Consider the following 21,628-nt stretch of genomic DNA (forward strand, 5'->3'; position numbering starts at 1 on the left):
GACAAAGACAGATTGACAGGAGAAAAGCAGACAAATTTTATTAAATGTTTACATGTTACATGGGAGCCTTCACAAGACAAAGAAGACCTGAAGAAGTGACCAGAACAAGAAGGTCTGCTTATAGCATTTAGACAAAGAAACAACAAATTTGTAAAGAATTGACAAAACAAAGAGGTTTGGGCTTGGGTAGTTAATGGTGAAGAAGTAACTAAGAAGATAAGGATTAATTTAACAAGGTTTGTTTATACAGATTTCTCTGGTGCTGTTTCTGGGCTAAGAGCCTGTCTCCTGTAAAAGGAAAATTATTTTCTGCCTTTAGGCAGAAAAAGGGGAGTTTTTTCTGCTTTTAGTTCTTCTTACTTGCCTTCAGCTCAAAATAATTTTTATGTCAAAAAGGCAGACTTGGGGGTGACATATTCTGGTTTCCTTCAACATTCTATCATTCCCTAAGTGTTGTCACTTAGCCTGCACTACAATGGCTCATTAAGGTACGCTTTGTATGAGTTAACAGAAAATCAAAAGTAGTATCCACTCTTGGCACTTTTGAATTCCAGAGATTTTAGTTATACTACACTAAAATGTCTGACCTGAATGGATAAAGAAGATGTGGTGTATATATATACCCAATACTATTCAGTCATGAGAAAGAAGGGAAGGTGATATTGGGTAAAGTTGGTCAAAAGGTACAAACTTCCAGTTATAAGATAAATAAGTACTTGGAAGGTAATGGACAGCATATTGACTGTAGTTAACATTGCTGTGTGGTACATTTGAAAGTCGTTAAAAGTGTAAATCCTAAAAGTTCTCATCACAAGGAAAAACAAAATATATATATTCAGCAGAAGGCCCCAAATACTTCTGCTGATTTTTCTACTTCGGTTAATAACCTCATCATTCTCCTAATCACAGGGGTTCAAAACTTTGGGGTTAATTTCTCTGAGGCAGTATGGTAGAATGGTTAGGATTTTGTAGCCAGACTACCTGGGTTTACATCCCAACTCTCTGACCTTAGGCAGGTTGCTTATCCTCTCAGAACTTCACTTTCTTCCTCTGCAAAATATCTAACTCAAAGGATTGCTGGGAGGAATACATGAGTTAATATACACGATGACTTAGAACATGCCTGACACATAGTAAGCTCAAAATATGCGATTGTTGTTATAAATATCCTTCCTGCCTTCTTTGCTCCCTACATTTATCTAGGTGTTGAGCCATGCAGATGTTTCCTTTACCGCATCTCCAATCCAACCTCCTATTCTCACAGTTACCATGCTAATCACTTTTCATCTGGAGTACCCTCCCCCCACCATTCAATTCATCCCATACTCCACTCTCAGATTAATCTTCCTAAAGTGAAGCTCCAATGATATAAAACTGCCCTTCTCCCCACATATACAATAGTGATTTCCCAACTGTAGATTATGGACCCCTGGGAGCCTCTGAGGTTATGACATGGATTCTGGAACCCATGTGCACATAAATGTTTTCTCAATCAACAAAATCTACTAAAAATACAAGATGTGATTACATTCCAGAGGCAGGATTCTGTTAGCCTATAGCCTGCATCAAGCAACTAGAAATCCTCTAAACCAAAAGTTGGCCACTGGACCCAATTTAGATTTGAGTCCTGGCATAGCATAAGCGCCTGACAATTCGCTTTTTTATTGTAACGGAAGTGCCTTACATTAAGCTTTTGATGCCGAGGCATCCACGTCAAAGTCATCCATCTCAAATAAACATATCGCCAGCTACACAACCAGATAAAGAGCCAGGCCATCTCACCCATGAAGTTCCATTTTTAGAGAGCTCTGGTTGACAGATAACTGACCATTTGACTGACCGCTTGCTTTTCTCTTCCCTCACTTTAAATCCCCCTCTTATGTTTTAAATTCACCAATGAAGAGTGAACCCATGAAACCGTAGACACCCCACCCTTGACCTGAATAAAGGCAGACCCCTAAGTCCATGCTCTCTCTCTCTACCTGCAACCTTGCTGTGTGGCCCTGGGCATGCCGTGTATCCTCCAGAACCTGTAAGTAGTAAACCTTGTCTTTTCAAAGTTCCCTGAAGGTTGTTGCTGATGTGTGTCTTGCAATCCTAAGAACGACAAGGGCCGGTCCAGCCACAACATTGGCTCTGGTCAGGGAAATGTCTGTGGGGGCTCGCCACAGGTAGCAAAGGCCCAGGTGAGTGCCCCAGGCATTTCTAGCCTAAAACATCACTATCCACAGGCTGAGACCGACCCTAACATACCTGATTTTCCTAAGGATAAAGGCCATAGGCTTCACTAGATTTTTTTACACTACTCATATAAGAATGAATTGTGTATTCAGAATATTTTAGCCAATCCACATATCTTGAATAACTTTAATTTCAACAATGAGAACTCATTTCTAACATTCATTATGCTTATTAACAAGACAAATTTCAGCAATAAAAACCAGCTTCCAACATTCACAGTACTAATTAGTAAAGCACCTGGCATCGCTATAGATAAAGAAAGCACTTGTAGTAGCCACTTTAGGGGTAGATGCCTCCTAATTAAAATGATATTTGGCTCCTCTGGAATGTGAACTCCTAACTAGAATGCTAGTTGCACCTGGATCATAACTTCAACTAATACACAGTCACACTGTCTGTGCTAAAGTATTTTTAGTTACAAATAACATAACACTTCTGCTCTGATTTCTGCATGTAATTATCCTTTCATTCTTCCGAGGTCATCTAAGATGATATTTACATAAAGCCTCTCAACAAAGCTCTTTCCAATGAGCTTCCATAGCGCTTAGAACTTCTGTTATGGTACTCAACTTATACTCTTATAGTCCCCTTATACTCTTATAGTCCCTTACCTCACGCTCAGAGGCAGTAGAGCGTAGCACTTAAAAGCATGAGCTCTGGAGTCAAGCTACCAGAATTAGAATCCTGACTCCACCTGTGACCCTGGCAAGTCCTACAAGATACTAAACTCCTCCGTGAAATTTCCTTATTTGTAAAATGGGGATGTTGCAAACTAATTGTAATATGCATTTGCTGTATTGACTGAGAATATTCAATTCTATCATAGAAAACAAGAAAATAAATGAGAGAGATGAAATTCATACATATGTTAAGCAGAGACAAGTAGGTAGGTAACCCATGAGACATTTTAGACATAGAGTACATGTGTGCAGAACATAAATCAGAAGGGTTAGAAAAACTAAGTAGGCACTAAATATTCATGAGGCACAGGAGGCACCTAATGTTCATGATACAATAAGTATATGAGGCATTCAGTATTCCTGAGGACCTAAATCAGCCACCCATGAGTGAAACATATACTGGGCCCATGTATCCTCCAGCCAGGAAATAAAAAATAAAACTCCCTAGCTGCTCATTGGGCTATGGCAAGCTTCAGCTGTGGACAGGCACATTTGCCCCTACAATGCTCCAGTGGAGTAAGTGTGTGTAATTGGCTTCAGGCTTCTTTCATCCACAAAGCCCCTTTGCTCAAACCTCATCTTAGGTCCTCATAACCACACCATCAGTGGAAAAGGCTGATGTGGACAAGAGAAACAGGACATATAAACATTGCATAATCCAGATGTTGTTCAGTTTGCCTATCTTTATCCGAAGTGTGTTAACATACTCCATTTCTCTACCCTAGCTCCTTAGTAAATATTAAATTGATTTAATAAATCATGTGATCTGAGTGAGCTGAGACTTACCTGAGTTTCTAGGAACCCAGCTGTTATTTTGCCATGCAGTATATTTTTTAACAGCCTCTTTGAGATATAATTCATATACCATACAATTCACCCATTTAAAGTGTACAATTCAATGCTTATTGGTATATCACATTACATTTTTTAAATTGTGATAAAATATATAACAAAAAATTTGCCATTCTGACCATTTTAATTATACAATTCAGTGGCATTAATTGCATTCACATGTTATAGAACCATCACTATCTATTTCCAAAACTTTTTAACCACCCCCAAAAGAAACTCTATAACCATTAAGAAATAACTCCCCATTCTCCCTGCCCCCAGCCACTATAAACTCTAATCTACTTTCCCTTTCTATGAATTTGCCTAATCTAGATATTGCATATAAGTGGAGTCACACAAAATTTGTCCCTTTGTGTCTAACTTCTTTTACTTAGCATAATGTTTTTAAGGTTTATACATGTTGTACCATGTATGAGAACCTCATTCCTTTTTATGGCTGAATAATATTCCATTGTATGGATATAACATATTTTGTTTATTCATTCGTCTATGGATGGACACTTGGGTTGTTTCCACCTTCTGTCTATTGTAAATAATGCTGCAATGAACATTGGCATACAAATATCTGAGTCTCTGCTTTCAATTCTTTCAGATATACATTTAGGAGTGTAATTGCTAGGATATACAGTAATTCTATGTTTAGCTTTTTGAGGAACCACCAAATTATTTTCCATAGCACTTGCACCATTTTATATTCCTACCAGCAATGTACTAGTGTTCCATTTTCTCCACATTCTTGCCAATGCTTCTTTTCTCTTTTTTTTTTCCTGAGGAATATTAGCCCTGAGCTAACATCTGTTACCAAGCTTCCTCTTTTTTTGCTTGAGGAAGATTAGCCCTGAGCTAAGATCTGTGTCAATCCTCCACTTTATATATGGGTCTCAGTCACAGCATGGCTGACAAGTGGTGTACTTCCATGCCTGAGATCTGAACCCACAACCCCAGGCCGCCAAAGCTGAGCACACCAAACTTAACCACTATGCCATGGGGCTGGCCCCCAATTATTTTCATTTTTTTAAAAAAATCATAGGCATCCTAGAAGGTGTCAAGTGGCGTCTCACTGTGGTTTTGATTTGCATTTCCCTAATGCCCCTCTTAGTTTTGCCTAAACATACCCCCTAGAGCAGATTTGGAAAATACTTTCTATAAAGGGACAGATAGTAAATATTTTAGGCTTTGCAAGCCATATAGTCTCTTTCACAACTATTCACCTCTGCAGTTGTAGCATGAAAACAGCCATAGGGAATATGACACGGGCCATAGTTTCCAGACCCCTTATCTAGAGCTACAGAGTCATTGTGGCTGAATTTGCTCCACATACAAAAATATGAATACGAAGGGATCACATTTTTCTGTTTATTCAAAAATATTCAACAGTATTTATGGAGTGCTTACTATATGCCTGCATCTTCTAGGTGCTGGCTATACACGAGTGAATAAGATGCAGTTGCTCTCAGGGAGCACTTTAGGAAGTTCTGAGACACTTTTACTGAAAAAGCTTTTTATTGTTTTTCTGATGCAATTGAACAATTAGCTCTGCTACAGAGATATTACGGTTTCATTACAACAGGGAACAAAACAAAATACCCCGCAATTAAAGGTCTAAATTCTCCTGAGGAAAGTCTTTGACTTGATCCATTTGCTCATTTATTTTGCTTTTTCTAAAACCACAGTAATCGTTTAAAGGAGCAAGAGATACTCTAAGCCCATACAGTTTGCTTGACTACTTTTACACATACATTTTAAGTTCTATGTGTTAAAAATCATAAGTATGTTTTAGGATGTGAAGTTGACAATCATTTAAAAAGTTTTCCATGTTTAATCCTTTCTGTTCTGCATTTCACACTCGATATCACTGAGGTGAATAAGAACTGACTGTACAAAAGAAAATTGAAAGGATGAAAAGGACAGAGATCAAGTCAAATATGAATAGAGATAATCATGTTTTAAATCTTATAATTAATTTAACGTGTACAGTCCACAAAAAGATGTAGCAATAGAACCTTCCTGGATAAAATCAAGACAATCCAGAGATTAGAAATGACATTTAATAGAATTATTATTATGAGCATATCTTATTATTAAGATGAATGAAATTCATATTTTATCTGAGTTTCTGAACACATACTGAGCAATTACAATAATGGTTAAATAAATAAATCATCAGAAGCCTTCTACCAAGGTTAATCCCCTTTAATTAGACAAGAGCTTAAAAGAAAAGATTAGTCTTTACAGAGCCGTCATTATTTGAAAACTAAATTCGATTTGACAAATGAAAGAGATTAAATTCAAGGCACAGCATAGGACAAGGGTCCAGCACTCAGGAAGTCTATTTGTGCACCTGATCCCTTGAGTAAGCCAATTAAAAGTACATTGTATCTTCAGATCTAGATTGATGGATGAATAGAGGGATGGATAGATGGGGGAATATGTGATAACGCAAGTAAAACAAAATGTTAATTATAGAATATGTGTGGTGAGATTATGGGTGTTCACTGCAAAATTCTTTCACCTTTTCTGTATGTTGGAACATTTTCATAATGAAATATTAGAAATAAGAAAAATCTTCAGTTCTGTATAATTAGTAACAACAGCATCATAGTCCCATTTTGACCATAAAAGATAATTTTGTGTCTGTGTATGTTTTGCCTGACATGCTAAGCAACTTGCAGTACCTGCACTACATTTTCCACATATTCCAATGTTTTATCTTTATTTTAGCATGTTGGACTGGAAGGGATAGTGAAGATGGTATTCCCTTATCATCTTTTTTATACCCACTCCCCTGGAGTTAGGAGAGTAGCCACAAAAACAACCAGAAGAGAATGTGCTTTAAGCGCCATGTCACCAACCTTTGTGAAAATGATTCCAGGGTTATAGTTGTCAGTCCATCAAACCAGAGGAATGACAGAATTCACCGCCTGTCTGGATGACCATATTTCTCAGGAGGGAGGGGATAATGGAGAAAGAAAAGGTTCCTTAGACAAAAGCTTATTCCTTAGAATTTAGTTGACAGCTTATCCAATTCTATGTTTATACCATAAAGGGAAAAGGGAGTCTTGTCTCAAAAGGGTAACTCTGTCTTTTCTCATGAACTATTACCAGTTCCTATCACTAAAGGAATTAATATTCAGGGTCCTACTTGGAAGCGGGCTGGTTAGAGATGTAGAAAAAAATTTTCAGAAGGATTAGGTGGAAGAGGCAAACCATGCGATGCAGCTAGGTATGAAAGCTCTGTGAGGTAGAGATTTACGGGCTGTTTGTGTGCATTGCTATATCCCCAGGTCCTAGAACAGAGCCTGGCACATAGTAGGTACTCAATAAATGCTGAATGAAGGAATTCTCCCAAGTTGACTAGATTGTAAAATCCTTTAGGGCATGGACCATGGCTTGTCTCTGATCATCGTAAAAAGAACCAGGCAGTCTAGCCCCAAACTAAATCATCATAGGTTAAAATTAGAGTCCCAGTGGGATACAGTATTTCTTATCATACATGTGCTATCATCTCTCTTTCTCTCTCAGCTTCCAAATTGTACATTTAGTAAATTTAACAGTTTAAAGCTTTATACTAGATGAGGTGTGCATTTTGAAAAAGGAGAAAAGAAAGGGAACTTATACTTTCAGATATTTAGAGGACTAATATTTCTTATTTGTAATTTTAAAGCATGTAGGCAGCCTCATATACATTCCAATTGACTATTTTCTGTAAAAATTGCCTACCTTTATGTTGCTATGACTTTTGGATGACTGGCAGAGCTCGTATGAATCAAGAAGTGATTGCTATTCCTGAAAAAGAAAACTAATAAATTTGCAAATTTTCATTGACTGAGATAGAGCCTGTAATTCGTCATTTATTCATTCAGTCATTCAACAGATATTTAATGAATGGCTAGATGCTTCAGGCACTGAGCTAGGCCCTAAGCATACAAAAATAATGAGACTTGATCCATCTCCTAAAGGAGTTCACAGCCTAGAGAGAGAGAGATAAGGATATCAGCTCTCACAGTGCAGTGTGATAGAAAAACACCCTGAACAAAGAATGGAGGAATGGTGAACTTGGCCATTTTTCTTGTTTAATTGATTAACAACTATAACCAATAGTGGAATCATTTTAACCAATAATGGAATCATTGTCATAAGGGAACAGTTTTGCAAAACTATGAACCAACTACAGCATTTCATTTAAAAAAAGAAGATAAATTTTACATTACTACTTGGTTAGTTTGTTAGTGCACATAATTTTTAAAAGCCAAAAATGAAAAGTGAATTATTATAGAGGAAGTACAAACTTAAATAAAAAGCATAATTTTTAAACAACTTTCTTGAGATATAATTCATAGTCCATAAAGTTCACCTTTTAACCTGTATAATTCAGTGTTTTTATTATATTCACAGGATTGTGCAACTATCACCACTAACTCCAGAATATTTTCATCTCCCCTAGAAAAAACCCATACTCATTAGCAGCCACTCCCCATTTCTCTCCAAAACCTCCCTCCCACCCCTAAGCAACTACTAATCAACTTTCTGTCCTATGGATTTGCCCATTCAGGACATTTCATATTAATGGAATGATACAAATGGTCTTTTGTGTCTGGCTTTTTTCACTTAGCATAATGTTTTCAGGGTTCATCCATGTCCTAGAATGTATCAGTACTTCATTATTTTTAATGGCTAAATAATACTTCATTGTATGTATATACCACAATTTGTTTATCCATTCATCAGTTGATGGACATTTGACTTGTTTCCAACTTTCAGCTATTATAAATAAGGCTGCCATGAACATTTTTGTGCAAATTTTCTGTGGACATATGTTTTCAGTTCTCTTGGGTATATAGTAAGGATTAGAATTGCTGGGTCACATGTAACTCCATGTTCAACTTTTTGAGGATTTTCCATACTATTTTCCACAGTGACTTCACCATTCTACATTCCCACAACCAGTAATTTCTTGACATCCTTAACACTTTTTTTTATTGGGGTATAAACGACATATAACATTATATTAGTTTCAAGTGTACAACATAATGATTCAATATTTGTATACATTGCAAAATGATCACCACTATAAATCTAGTTATCATCTGTCTCCATACATAATTACAAAAAATTTTTTTTGAGGAAGATTGGCCCTGGGCTAACATCTGCTGCCAATCCTCCTCTTTTTGCTGAGGAAGACTGGCCCTGAGCTAACATCCATGCCCATCTTCCTCTACTTTATATGTGGGACACCTACCACCAGATGGCTTGCCAAGTGGTGCCATGTCCACACCCGGGATCCGAACTGGTGAACCTCGGGCTGCTGAAGGGGCACATAGTCACAGCGCCACTGGGCCAGCCCCACAAAAATTGTTTTATTGTGATGAGAACTTTTAATATCTAGTCTCTTAGCAACTTTCAAATATGCAAAACAGTATTATTAACTATAGTTACCATGCTGTAAATTACATCCTCATGACTTACTTATCACTGGAAGTTTGTACTTTTTGACCCCCTTCATCCATATCTATGAGCTTGGCTTTTGTTTGTTTTTAGATTTCACATATAAATTAGATCAAATGGTACTGGACTTTCTCTGTCCATGTTGATGCATGGATGGCAAGATTTCCTACTTTTTTATGGCTCAATAATATTCCATTGTATATATATACCACATTTTCTCTATCCATTCATCCATCGATGGACACTTAGGTTGCTTCCATATCTTGGCTATTGTAAATAATGCTGCAATGAACATGGGAGTGCATATAACTTTTCGAGTTACTGTTTTCATTTTCTTCAGATAAACACCCCGAATTGGAATTGCTGGATCATATGGTAGTTCTATTTTTAATTTTTTGAGGAACTTCCATACTGTTTTCTATAGTGGCTGCACCAATTTACACTCTCATTGTGCTTTTGATTTTTATTTACCTAATGACTAATGATGTGAGCATCTTTGCTTGTGGTTATTGGTAATTTGTATGTTTTCTTTGGAGTAATGTTTATTCAAATCCATTGCCATTTTTTACTTGGGTTATTTTCCTTATTATTGAGTTGTAAGAGTTCTTTATATATTCTAACTACAAGTCCCTTATCACACACATGATTTGAAAATGTTTTCTCCCATTCTGTGGATTGTCTTTTCACTTTCTGGATGACATTATTTGTAGCACAACTGTTTTTAATTTTGATGTAGTCTAACTTATCTATTTTCTTATTTTGCCACTTGTGTTTTTTTGGTGTCATAGCTAAGAAACCATTGCCTAACAAAAGGTAACAACACAGTTTTTTAACAACAGGTCAAATATAACCAAGTACTCAAAACAAGGGTACCTTCACAACTACCCATTGTTGCTGGCTGCCTCACTATCCTTAAATCATGCATGTTTAGCACTTTTATTATTTTCAAAGCACTTTTAATTTGACCTGGAAATTCAACCTAGCATTTAACTTAACAAAATATCACAGAGCTAATATGTGTCAGGCACTCTGTTTGGTCCCGAGGATTCAAGGGGTGATTAGAACAGTATCCTTGAGAAACACACTGAATACTTACCTACAACATATTATGCACAGTATTATAAAGGAAGCAATCTTCAGGATGCTATCAGAACACTAATGAAGTAATTCTACTTAGGGTGGTGTGAGAAGTCAGGGAAGGTGTCCTAAAAGAGTTCAGCCAGTCAATCAACAAATATATACCGAGCATCTCTTTTGTGGCAGATATTGTGCTAGGTTCCAAGAGTGTAGTAGTGAACTAATCTGATGTGGTTGTAGCCTTCAGGGAGCTGATAGTATAGAGCAGATGTGGCCTGTGAAACTAAGATGATGTTTACATTTTTAAAGGGTTGAAGCACAAACAAAGGAGAATATACAACAAAAAACGGATACGGCCCACAAGGCCTAAAAGATTTACCATCTGATCCTTTACAGAAAAAGTTTGCTGTTCCTTAGTCTAGAGCAGTGGTTCTCAACTTTGGCTACACATCGGAATAACTTGGGAAGCTTTCAAAAACTACGGACGCCTGGGTTCCAAATCGAATTTCTGACTTAACTAGTCTGTTGTTTGACTGGAGTTCTAGGATTTTTAAAAGCTCCTCAGTTGATTCTAACATGCAGGCAATGTTGAGAGTCATTGTTCTAGAACAATGCTGTCAAATAGAGCTTTCTGCAATGATCAAGATATTTTAGGAGCCGACCCCGTGGCCAAGTGGTTAAGTTCGCGCACGCCGCTTCAGCAGCGTGGGGTTTCGCCAGTTCGGATCCTGGGCGCGGACATGGCACCGCTCATCAGGCCATGCTGAGGCGGCATCCCACATGCCACAGCTAGAAGGACTCACAACTAAAAATACAACTATATACTGGAGGAACTTGGGGAGAAAAAGCAGGAGAAAAAAAAAGATGATTGGCAACAGTTGTTAGCTCAGGTGCCAATCTTAAAAAAAAAAAGATATTCTATATCTACACTGTTCAATATGGTAGCCACTAGTCCTATGTGGCTATTGAGTATTTGAAATTTGGCTACTGTGGCTGAGGAACTGAATTTTAAATTTTATTTAAAATTAATCAATTTCAATTTAAATAGCCACATATGGCTAGGGACTACTGTATTGTAAATGGCAGCTCTAGAGGGAAGGCTGACATGAGACAAAACATTGAGTAATAACAACATTAGATAACATTTACTGAGAGGTTATATGTGCTAGGTACTGTTCTAAGTGCTTTACATGTAACAACTTTTTTAATCCTCACAACAACCCTATGAGCTACATGCTATTATCATATCCATTTTCCAAATGAAGAAACTAAGAAATAAAGCGGTTTAACAGAGAGATTAAATAATTTGCCCAAGTTCACACAGTTACTAAATAGCAGAGCTAACATTAGAAGTCAAGTTATTTGTCTCCAAAACCCATGCTTTTAGTAATTTCACAAAACTAATAATTAGCTAATTAATAACAACTACACAAAGCATAACTGTCATAGCTGTGGGGTATCATGTCTAAGACCTACAGTGAACCTGTCACATTTATCCCACTGGCTTTGACATAATAAAGGAGAAACTGAACAGAGGTAGCTTTTTCAAATTACTTATATCTATTATGGAATTACCTAACATAATAAAAGATTTTCCAGTATAAGTTCTAATCTAAATCAATCTTCCTATTAATATGCACCACAATCAGGCATATTTCTTTGGGGTAGAGGTAGAAGGCCATAGTACCTTACCCTTTGCAGGGTGCCTTCAGTCGTTTGTTAGTTGCGTTGTAGGTATGGATGTGCTCTCCTTCTCCAGGGGTTACTTGGGTCAACATTGAGGATGTGCTTTGGTACAAAGGCTCTTTTCAAAGAAAGCTCAAGGGCCTCTAACCAGAGACACAATATTCAAGCCTTAGAAGAATGGAGGGTCTGCATGTAGTCCTTTAGTGGGAACAAGTGACATCAAGCTATGCACCCTGAGGGTTCTTATACTTAGGAAACCTTAATATATTTATCTTAGGTATGCTGATTGAGCACACAACTAGCTCTGTTATTCCCATCCTTCTGGTATACGTTTTAGACATATATGGATCAGGCAACCTTCTTATGTTGATCCTAAGTGTTCTGCTGGCTGTAGGTTTTTACAGTGGGTAAATTAGGAAACCCTAGCATTGATCCTGATTATATATAGTGACCCTTGCTGGGATGTAGGCAGCTTTCATGTGCTGGTACTGATAAGATGTTATGACCAGGTCTGGGACTTAGAATTATAATTCTTCCTCTCTTTCTCTCACTTTCTCTCTCTCTCTCTCTCACACACACATACACACACACACACACACACAATAATTGCCAAGGAAGTATAGGGCCCAGAGAATTAGATAGTATATATAAGAAATAAAGAATGTAATAGTTCTAGCACACGTAAGTTTCTAGGTTGAGACTCGTTCCAATTATAGTTAGAAGAACAAAACTAGAATAAACCACAGTCCAAAATATATGTGAAGACCACTGTAAAAATAAGAGTGATTTAGAGATCTTCAATCCAGCCTCAATGACATAAAGAGCAAGAAGAAGCCTTTGGGAATTTCAGCATAATTAATGGGGAGCTCTATTTAGAGCACATTGGATAACTGTGCCTCTGGGGGCCAATTCTTATACAATGCTTTAGTCTGGGTACAAATTTTGCTGCTGCATTTTTCTCAGAATAAGTGGAAGTAGTAGTTAGCTGCCACACCTAAAAGGTAAACTACTGGCATACCCAATCCAGCAGCACGTTATGTTTCTTCCCCACAATTATGCGAGTCAGGCTTTACTTTACGAAAACAACATCTATAGACAAGCTAATAAGGAATCTCAGAAACAAAGACAAGCACGCAAGCAAGAAACACCAATTAGTATTTGAATAACAGATACCATGTAAGAAATTTACAAAAATCATTATCAGAAGAACTAACATCTGAAGAAATGGAGTAATATATAGCAAGTGAAAAAAGACTTTAAAATAGGTATAAGTAATGTTCTCAGAAGGATAAGAGAAGTTATTAAACCTATAAACAAGGAAAATGCTGATGTAAAACAAAAGCAATGGCAGGTCGTGGAAACTACAGAAATAAAAGGTAACCAAAACAAAGAATGCAATGAATATGTGTAATAGCATCATGGAACAGGAGAAAACGTTGTGTGTTATAACATCAAACCAAAAGATTCTCACAGGACAGTCCTAAAGGAAAAAGAAATAGAAATTTTGAGAATGCATTAATAGACATGGATGTTAGATCCAGAAGTTCAACATCCATGCGGCAGGAATCCCAAAAGGAAAGAACAGAAAAAATAGAGAAGAGGAAGTTAACACATCAATAATAGAAGATAATTTCCCTAAATGATAAAAATACTAGTCTCAGATAGAAAGTGACCGTTAAGTGATAAACAAGGTAAAGAAAAGAAGACTTATATATATATAAGTGCATTGTGGTAAAATTTCTGAGCATCAAGGATTAAAAAAAGGATAAAGAAATCCAAAAATCTTCCATAAAGACGATGTGAAATAAAAGAAACAACAATGATCAACAAAACCAGTAAAGTTTGTAGTTAAGTCTAAATAATTTTAGATGCATAACGTCAAAATATTTTTTGATAATTATTTGGAACTAAAATTCCAGGAGATCTCAACTTGGGATACAACAGGACATAAATTGCAAAGTTGCTGGGGCCTAATATAAGGGAAGATATAGATTCTAATAAAATTTAGATTTTTATTTTAAAAAATATATAAATGTGTGTGTTAAGCGTACCAACCAGATGCACAGAAAGAGCATTTTCACCTTTGAAATTAGAAGCAGAAAAATAAAAGAACAAATTAAAAGCTAAAAGCTTTCAGCTAAGAGAAAGAATAGCAAAAGAAAACAAGAAAAATGATGAATAGAAAACAAAATCAGATAGCAGTACAGTCATGCATCACATAATGACATTTTGGTCAACGATGGACTGCATATATGATGGTAGTTCCATAAGATTAGTACCGTATAGCCTAGGTGTGTAGTAGGCTATACCATTTAGGTTTGTGTAAGTGCACTCTATGATGTTCACACAATGATGAAATTGCCTAATGATGCATTTTTCAGAATGTATCCCCATCAAGTGACTCATGACTGTACTAAAGACAAACGTACCAGTAACTACAATCAACATTAATAGGTTAAGTTATTAAGAGAAGATTCTGAGAATAAAAATTTAAAAACTTTTAATTACGAATAATTTGAATGTTACAAAAAGTTCCAAAAATAGTTAAATAATTCTGGTATAGCATTCACCCAGATTTCCCAAATGTTCACATTTAACCACTTTCACTTTCCATCTCTTGTTTTTCCTTGAAATGTTTCAGAGTGTTGCAGACAGGATGCTCTTAACACAGTCTTACAAAGGACCACCTTATTGGGGCAAATGGTGAAATTTGAAGAGGGTCTGCATATGAGATAATAATGTTGTATCAATGTTAATTGCCTGATTTTGATAATTGTACTCTGTACGATGCATAGGTAAGGGCATCCTGTCTACAACTTATCTTTCCCATGATTTTTTTGGGACCCTCTTTCATTTCTGGCACCACAATATGTTCCAGAATCATCTTGTACTTTCTCTGTCCCAGCACTGGAATCACTCATTTCTCCAAGGAGCCCTTGTTCTTTTATTGAAGAATGCTTTTTTTTTTTTAAGGATTGGCACCTGGGCTAACAACTGTTGCCAATCTTTTTTTTTTTTCTGCCTTATCTCCCCAAACCCCCCTTGTACACAGTTGTATATCTTAGTTGCAGGTCCTTCTAGTTGTGGGATGTGAGACACTGCCTCAACATGGCCTGACGAGTGGTGCCATGTCTGTGCCCAGGATCCGAACCCTGGGCTGCTGTAGTGGAGCACGCGAACTTAACCACTCGGCCACAGAGCCGGCCCCTATTGAAGAATGCTTTTTACAAACCAAGATCTGGGCACTGGGTGTGCTCATTGGTACTAGAATATCATTTACTTCTATGACATCTCAGTGGACAAAACTAGGATATATATGCATGTATACACACATACATACATCTATATTTCTATGTCTTTCTATCAATCTATCTTTCAAAAACCATGAATTCACACTGATACCTCTAATTGTAATATAATAACATAGTGTTTGTCCTAGCCTTCCTTATTTCCTTATTTGTAGTTCCTTTCAACAGTGAAACACCTGGCTCTTACTGCCAACAATATATTTACTTATTTGCTCAATCCAAGAATACATACAAATTAGTTGCAGAATTGCTAACCTACGCTGTGAAAATCAAACCTACCAACAAGAGTTCAATATTAGTTTCCAAATCTCTCTTTATCCTTATGTTATAGCAACCTCACTGTGTCATGGGGAAGCTCCCTCTCAAGGTTAGGTTCAGGTGTTGAAACTTACAATGGTAGTCTATTGGTATGAAAAAAACAAAACTGTATTATTCAAAAAGGTGAGGAAGTCCCAAGGCAGGAGGCAGGGAGGATGGCTCTCTGGGAGAAAGTCCAGAAGTAAGAGAATATCAATAGCAGTGCACCGGCATTTTATAAAGAGAGAGTTTCACTCGCACAAGATTTAAGAGAAGCTCTTGTCCAATGCAAGATTTTAAAGAGGCAGCCATGAGGATGCATGACCTTGTGGGATGTGTGGGGGAAAGGGGCAAACATTATCAGAATGCTCCAGGGGGTGACAGACATAGGCAGGAAACGAAGCTTAGAGGTTGCTGGCTCTAAATCATATCATTGGGAGTCCAAGTTTCTTTCCTATCTTCATAAGGAATATAGTCAAAACACTGTGTTTCAGTTAGTTAGATTAAGTCTTAGACTCCTCGTCTCCTGCACATACACACAAACACTTTGGTGTGGTTGTTATTCACTTGAAATAAAGTTAGGTTCATTTATTTCTTTTTGTATTCCATTTACCTTGCCTTGCCCCATCCTTGTTGATTTTATGTATTTTTAAGTATGTGAAATATTAACATGGTTCTAAAAGTCAGAGGTATATAAAATGTGTATAAAAAAGTATAAAAAAAGGATTACTCTTCCACATTTCTTCTACTCTTTTTCCATATATCCTCCTTTATACCTTATTCCCACCCAACACCTGTAGGTAACCAATACCATTAGTTTCTAGTTTACCTTTTCATGTTTCTGTTTGCACAAATGAGCTGATGCATGTATATTTTTATTTCCCCCGTCTTCTTATGTCAAAGGTAGCATACTATTTTTAATTTGCTTCTTTTCACTTAATATATGCTAGAAATCACTCCATATCAGTTCATAAAATTCTTCCTCATTCTTCTTTGCACCTGCATAGTATTCCATTGTGTGATGTATCATACTTTATTCAAGCACTCTCTTGTGTTAGGATTTAGGTTGCTTCTGGCATTTTGAAATTACAATGGTGTAATTAAAATCTTCGTGTATATATATATTTTTATATTGTTGTAGGTCTATATCCAGAGTAAATTCCTAGGGATAGGATTGCTTTGTTTTTTGTTTTTTTTAAAGATTTAATTTTTTTCCTTTTTCTCCTCAAAGCCCTCCAGTACATAGTTGTATATTCTTCGTTGTGGGTCCTTCTAGTTGTGGCATGTGGGACGTTGCCTCACTGTGGTTCGATGAGCAGTGCCATGTCCGCACCCAGGATTCTAACCAATGAAACACTGGGCTGCCTGCAGCAGAGCACGCGAACATAATCACTCGACCACGGGGCCAGCCCCAGGATTGCTTTGTTAAAAGACAAATGAGTATGTAGTTTTTTTTAATATATATTTCCAAATCTCCCTCCAAAATGATTGTACTACTTTGCATTCCCACCAGCAGTGTATGAGAGTGACTATTTCCCCACAGCCTTGCTAATAGAATGTGTTGTCATACTTTTTGTTTACATCATCAGATTGGAAATTTTAATCCATTTATACACCTATGTTTTGTTTACAAGAGACCCACTGAAATAAAATAAAAATTTTAAATGAATAAATGGAAACCACCAATCCAATCTCCAGTGCTATGTGTTTGTTTGTCACTGTTTTTATCTTCTACTTATGAGTGAGATCATACAGTATTTGACTTTCTCCCTCTGACTTATTTCACTCAGCATAATACCCTCCAGGTCCATCCATGTCACAAATGGCCAGATTTCATCATTTCTTATGGCTGAGTAGTATTCCATTGTGTATAAATACCACATCTTCTTTATCCATTCGTCCCTTGATGGGCACCTAGGTTGCTTCCAAGTCTTGGCTATTGTGTATAATGCTGCAATGAACATAGGGGTGCAAATATCTTTATGCCTTTGTGTTTGCAAGTTCTTTGGATAAATATCCAGCAGTGGAATAGCTGGATCATATGATAGATCTAATAAAAACAACGACAATCAAACACATAGCATTGGAGATTGGATTGGTGGTTACCATAGGGTAAGAGGGGAGTGCAAAAGAGGTGACTAGGCTCACATGTGAGGGGATGGACTATAATTAGTTTTTAGGTGGTGAACATGGTGTAATCTACACAGAATTCGAAATATATTATGATGTACATCTGAAAGCTATATAATGTTTAATCCAATGTTACTGCAATTAAAAAAATAAATTAAAAAAAAATTAGACCTGAACAGATACCTCACCAAAGATATACCAATGGCAAGTAAGTATCATCTTATGTCATATGTCATTTGTTGTTGTTAGTGCTGTGGAGTCAATTCCAACTTCTAACAACCCTGTGTACAGCAGAGCAGAACCCAGCCTGGTCTTTTTGAGCCATCCTCTCACCTTCTGCCCTATATCAGACAATGTTCTGCTGCTATTCGTAGGGTTTTCATGGCCAATTTTTTTCGGAAATGTGTGGTCAGTTCCTTCTTTCTAGTCTGTTTTAGTCTGAAAGCTCCACTGAAACCTGTCCACCATGGGTGACTGTGCTGGTGTTTGAAATTCTGGTGGCATAGCTTTCAGCATCACAGCAACGCGCGGCCAAACAGTATGATAACCGACAGATGGATGCTGTGATTCCCTGACTGGGAAATGAACCTGGGCTGCAGTGGTGAGAGCACCAAATCTTAATCTCTAGACGACCAGGGCTGGCTGCATCATATGTCACTAGGAAATTGCAAATTAAAACAACAATGTGATATCACTACACACTTATTAGATTTGCCACAATCCAAAACAACACCACCAAGTGCTGACAAGGATGTAGAGCAAACAAGAACTCTCCTTCATTGCTGGTGGGAATGAAAAATGGTACAGCCACTTTGGAAGATAGTTTGGCAGTTTCTTATAAAACTAAACATACTCTTACCATATAATCCAGCAATCATGCTCCTTGGTATTTATCCAAGTGAGCTTAAAACTTACATCCTCGCAAAAACATGAACACAGATTACAAAAAAAATGGAAAAAGATATACTAGGCAAATGCTAAGAAAATAAAGCGGATGTATCAAAATTAATATATAAAATAGATTCAAGGTGAAGAAATCTAATGGGACAAAGAGGGATATATCATGGTGGTTTTATCCACCAAGAAGATAAAATATTGATCCTTTAGGCATCTAACAAGAGAGCTCTGAAATATTATAAGCAAAATCTAATAGAAATATAATGAGAAATTTACAAAATCAGTATCATAGAAGGAGACTTTAGCATACTTCTCTTTCTTCTTCTTCTCCTTCTTCTTCTCCCCAAAGCCCCCCAGTACATAGTCATATATTCTAGTTGTAGGTCCTTCTGGTTGTGTTACGTGGGATGCTGCCTCAGCATGGCCTGATGAGTGGTGCTGTGTCCGCACCCATTATCTGAACTGGTGAAACCCTGTGCCAGCCAAAGTGGAGCAGGCGAACTTAACCACTCAGCCATGGTTCCGGCCCCCAGCATACTTCTCTTAATGATCAAAAAAATCAATGGGCTGACCCAGTGGCATAGTGATTAAGTTCACAAGCTCCTCTTTGGTGGCCTGGGATTTGTGGGTTTGGATCCCAGGTGTGGACCTACACACCACTCATCAAGCCAAGCTGTGACGGCTTTCCACATACAAAATAGAGGAAGATTGGCACAGATGTTAGCTCACTGCCAGTCTTTGTCCAGCAAAAAGAGGAGGATTGGCAACAGATGTTTTCTCAGGGCCAATCTTCCTCGCCAAAAAAACACAAAAAAATAAAGCAGGCAAAAATGAGAAGGTGTGTTAATTTGGGTTACCTGGAAAGCAGACTTTGAAACAAGGACTGGGAATGGGTAGTTTATTTGGGAAGTGATCTCAAGAATCTCCCTAAGAGACAAGGTGGAACTGCTGTGGGCAACTGGAGCTCAATCTGACTAGGAACTGTCTAAGAAATTGTATAGAAGAAGCTTCAGAATTGTCTCACCACAGAACAGAGGAGCTGGGGCACTTATCCATTGACTTTCCCTCCTTTCCTTGAGAATTGTCCTCATCTCTGGGGCATTAACTCCCCATACTTTTAGGTTGCACCTGGAACAGAGTTTAGCAGTGTTTTGTAGCTTCTAAGAAAGCAAAAGCAGAGAAATTCTGTGACTCATGCTTGGTTCAAGACATTTGCAATGATATAATGAACTTCAACCATACTGAGCTGAAATAAGGTGGATTCATGGGGATCTGGCATAGTGTATCATAAGCATCTGCCACAGTAGGATTACTGAAGATTTGAATGAAAATAACTTCATATCACAGTGTGTGGTGGGCTCATTGTTGGTAAGTTAGAATGAAGCTGTATCTGATGAACATCATATGCCAGACACAAAAAGCAAACTTTATCACTTTGCAATAGGGAGCCATTTCAAGTTTTAAGCCAGAGAATGGCACAGTTAGACCGTGTTTTCAGTACATAACTCTTATCAAGTTGAGGATGGTTTGGAGGAGGGCAAGAAATGGGGGCAGGCTGTCCAGCCTATTCCATTCATGTAGAAGACTGAGGTGAATAGGATTTGACCTAGGACAATGAGAATGGAACAAAGAAGAACAATTTGTGAGACAATTAACAGCATAAAAGACAAGATTCCAGAAGGAGAGTTGGGAGAAGAGATGGTGGGGGTAATTGGTTGAACCTGGAACATGTTAAGTTTGTCTTTATGGCATCCTAATGAGGTAAATAGGAAAGACATTATGATGTGACAGATAAGAAAACTGTGGCCCCTGTATGAGGTTGTGACTTGTCCAAAATTACAGAGCTATTTAGTTGCAGACTGAGGACTAGAACCCAGGTTTCCTAACAGACTTCTAGTCTTGTTGAAACTGGCAGTTAGTCATTGATGATTAAGCAGTAGTAACTAAAGTTTTTCTTTCCTTTTTGCAATTACTGATTATAGTGTTTAGCTGTTTACCCACCCATTATTAACTGTACAGTTTAGGCAATATGCTATCTGATTGCCACTAGGTTCCTATAGATAACATCTCTCTGGAGCCTGGGTCACCATGGTAATGGGTGTGTGAGCTGTTTTTCAGGAATTAGAACCCCTTGTCCACTTCAGGCTGGTTGAGACCACCAACTCTTCAATTGGGCCCATGCAGATGTCCAACAAGCGACCTTTTGATGTCAAGAGGCTAAAAACTCCACCCTCAGATCATGCTAATGCCACCATTTTGTGAACATGCGTCCTATGAAGAGGTATGAAGTCTGACTACACTTGTGCAGATCATCAATTACCTCACCTTTCCTCACCTCCAATCATCTATCTCCACATTTCAGACCACCTTGCCCCCCTACCCCATAAATATCCCTGAGTCCCCATTTTTGGGGAAGCAGATTTGAGACTCATTCTCTTGCTTCCTCACTTGGCTGCCTTTTGATTAAACCCTCTCTCTGCTGTCATCTCGTTATGTGGGTGTTTGGCTTTCTGGGCGACAGGCAAAAACGAACCTGGGTTCGGCAACATTGTGTTCTCTCATTCTAGCACTACCCCAAAACAAGCAATTGACACATGTTATGAACGGTACTAACTGCTCTTTTCACTATCTATTTGTAAAGAATATTTTACACATTGCAATGCCTGACTACATCATTAAAAACTGGTTTTTAAAAAAGCTGAAAGCAAAAAATATTATATCCTATTATACTCTAAAAATCAAAAAAAGTGCTGAAAATTCACATAGAAAATGAGGATTCCAACAGCAATGTTGAAATGGAGAATATTAATTGTGACTATAATATAGTAAAACCATCTTAACAAATCAGAATATATACATCTGAGTATTCTCCTAAGAGAAAAAAGAACATTTATTCCATGGATGCACAATCACTTGCAAACCTTTTACTCCTTTTTGAAATTGTTTCTAAGCCAGTTTATGAGTCATAGAAGGAAAAGTAACACGAAAATTTATAGTCATACCTCACATACAACT

General features: G+C 37.4%; 1 protein-coding gene across 3 annotated transcripts in view; it reads right to left on the reverse strand.

The window, feature by feature from the left end:
* Positions 1 to 21,628, reverse strand: part of DCX (doublecortin) — a 363,420-nt gene that overhangs the window by 258,338 nt on the left and 83,454 nt on the right. The window contains exon 5 of one of the 3 annotated variants that reach the window (XR_011499892.1): positions 1 to 21,628. This exon is cut by the window's right edge and continues 7,518 nt beyond it. The exons of the other annotated variants lie outside the window; for them this stretch is intronic. The gene's annotated coding sequence lies outside the window, so the exon portion shown is untranslated. 3 annotated transcript variants of the gene reach the window in all.

The sequence above is a fragment of the Equus asinus genome, chromosome X, assembly GCF_041296235.1.
Source record: "Equus asinus isolate D_3611 breed Donkey chromosome X, EquAss-T2T_v2, whole genome shotgun sequence".
Classification (NCBI taxonomy): Eukaryota; Metazoa; Chordata; class Mammalia; order Perissodactyla; family Equidae; genus Equus; species Equus asinus.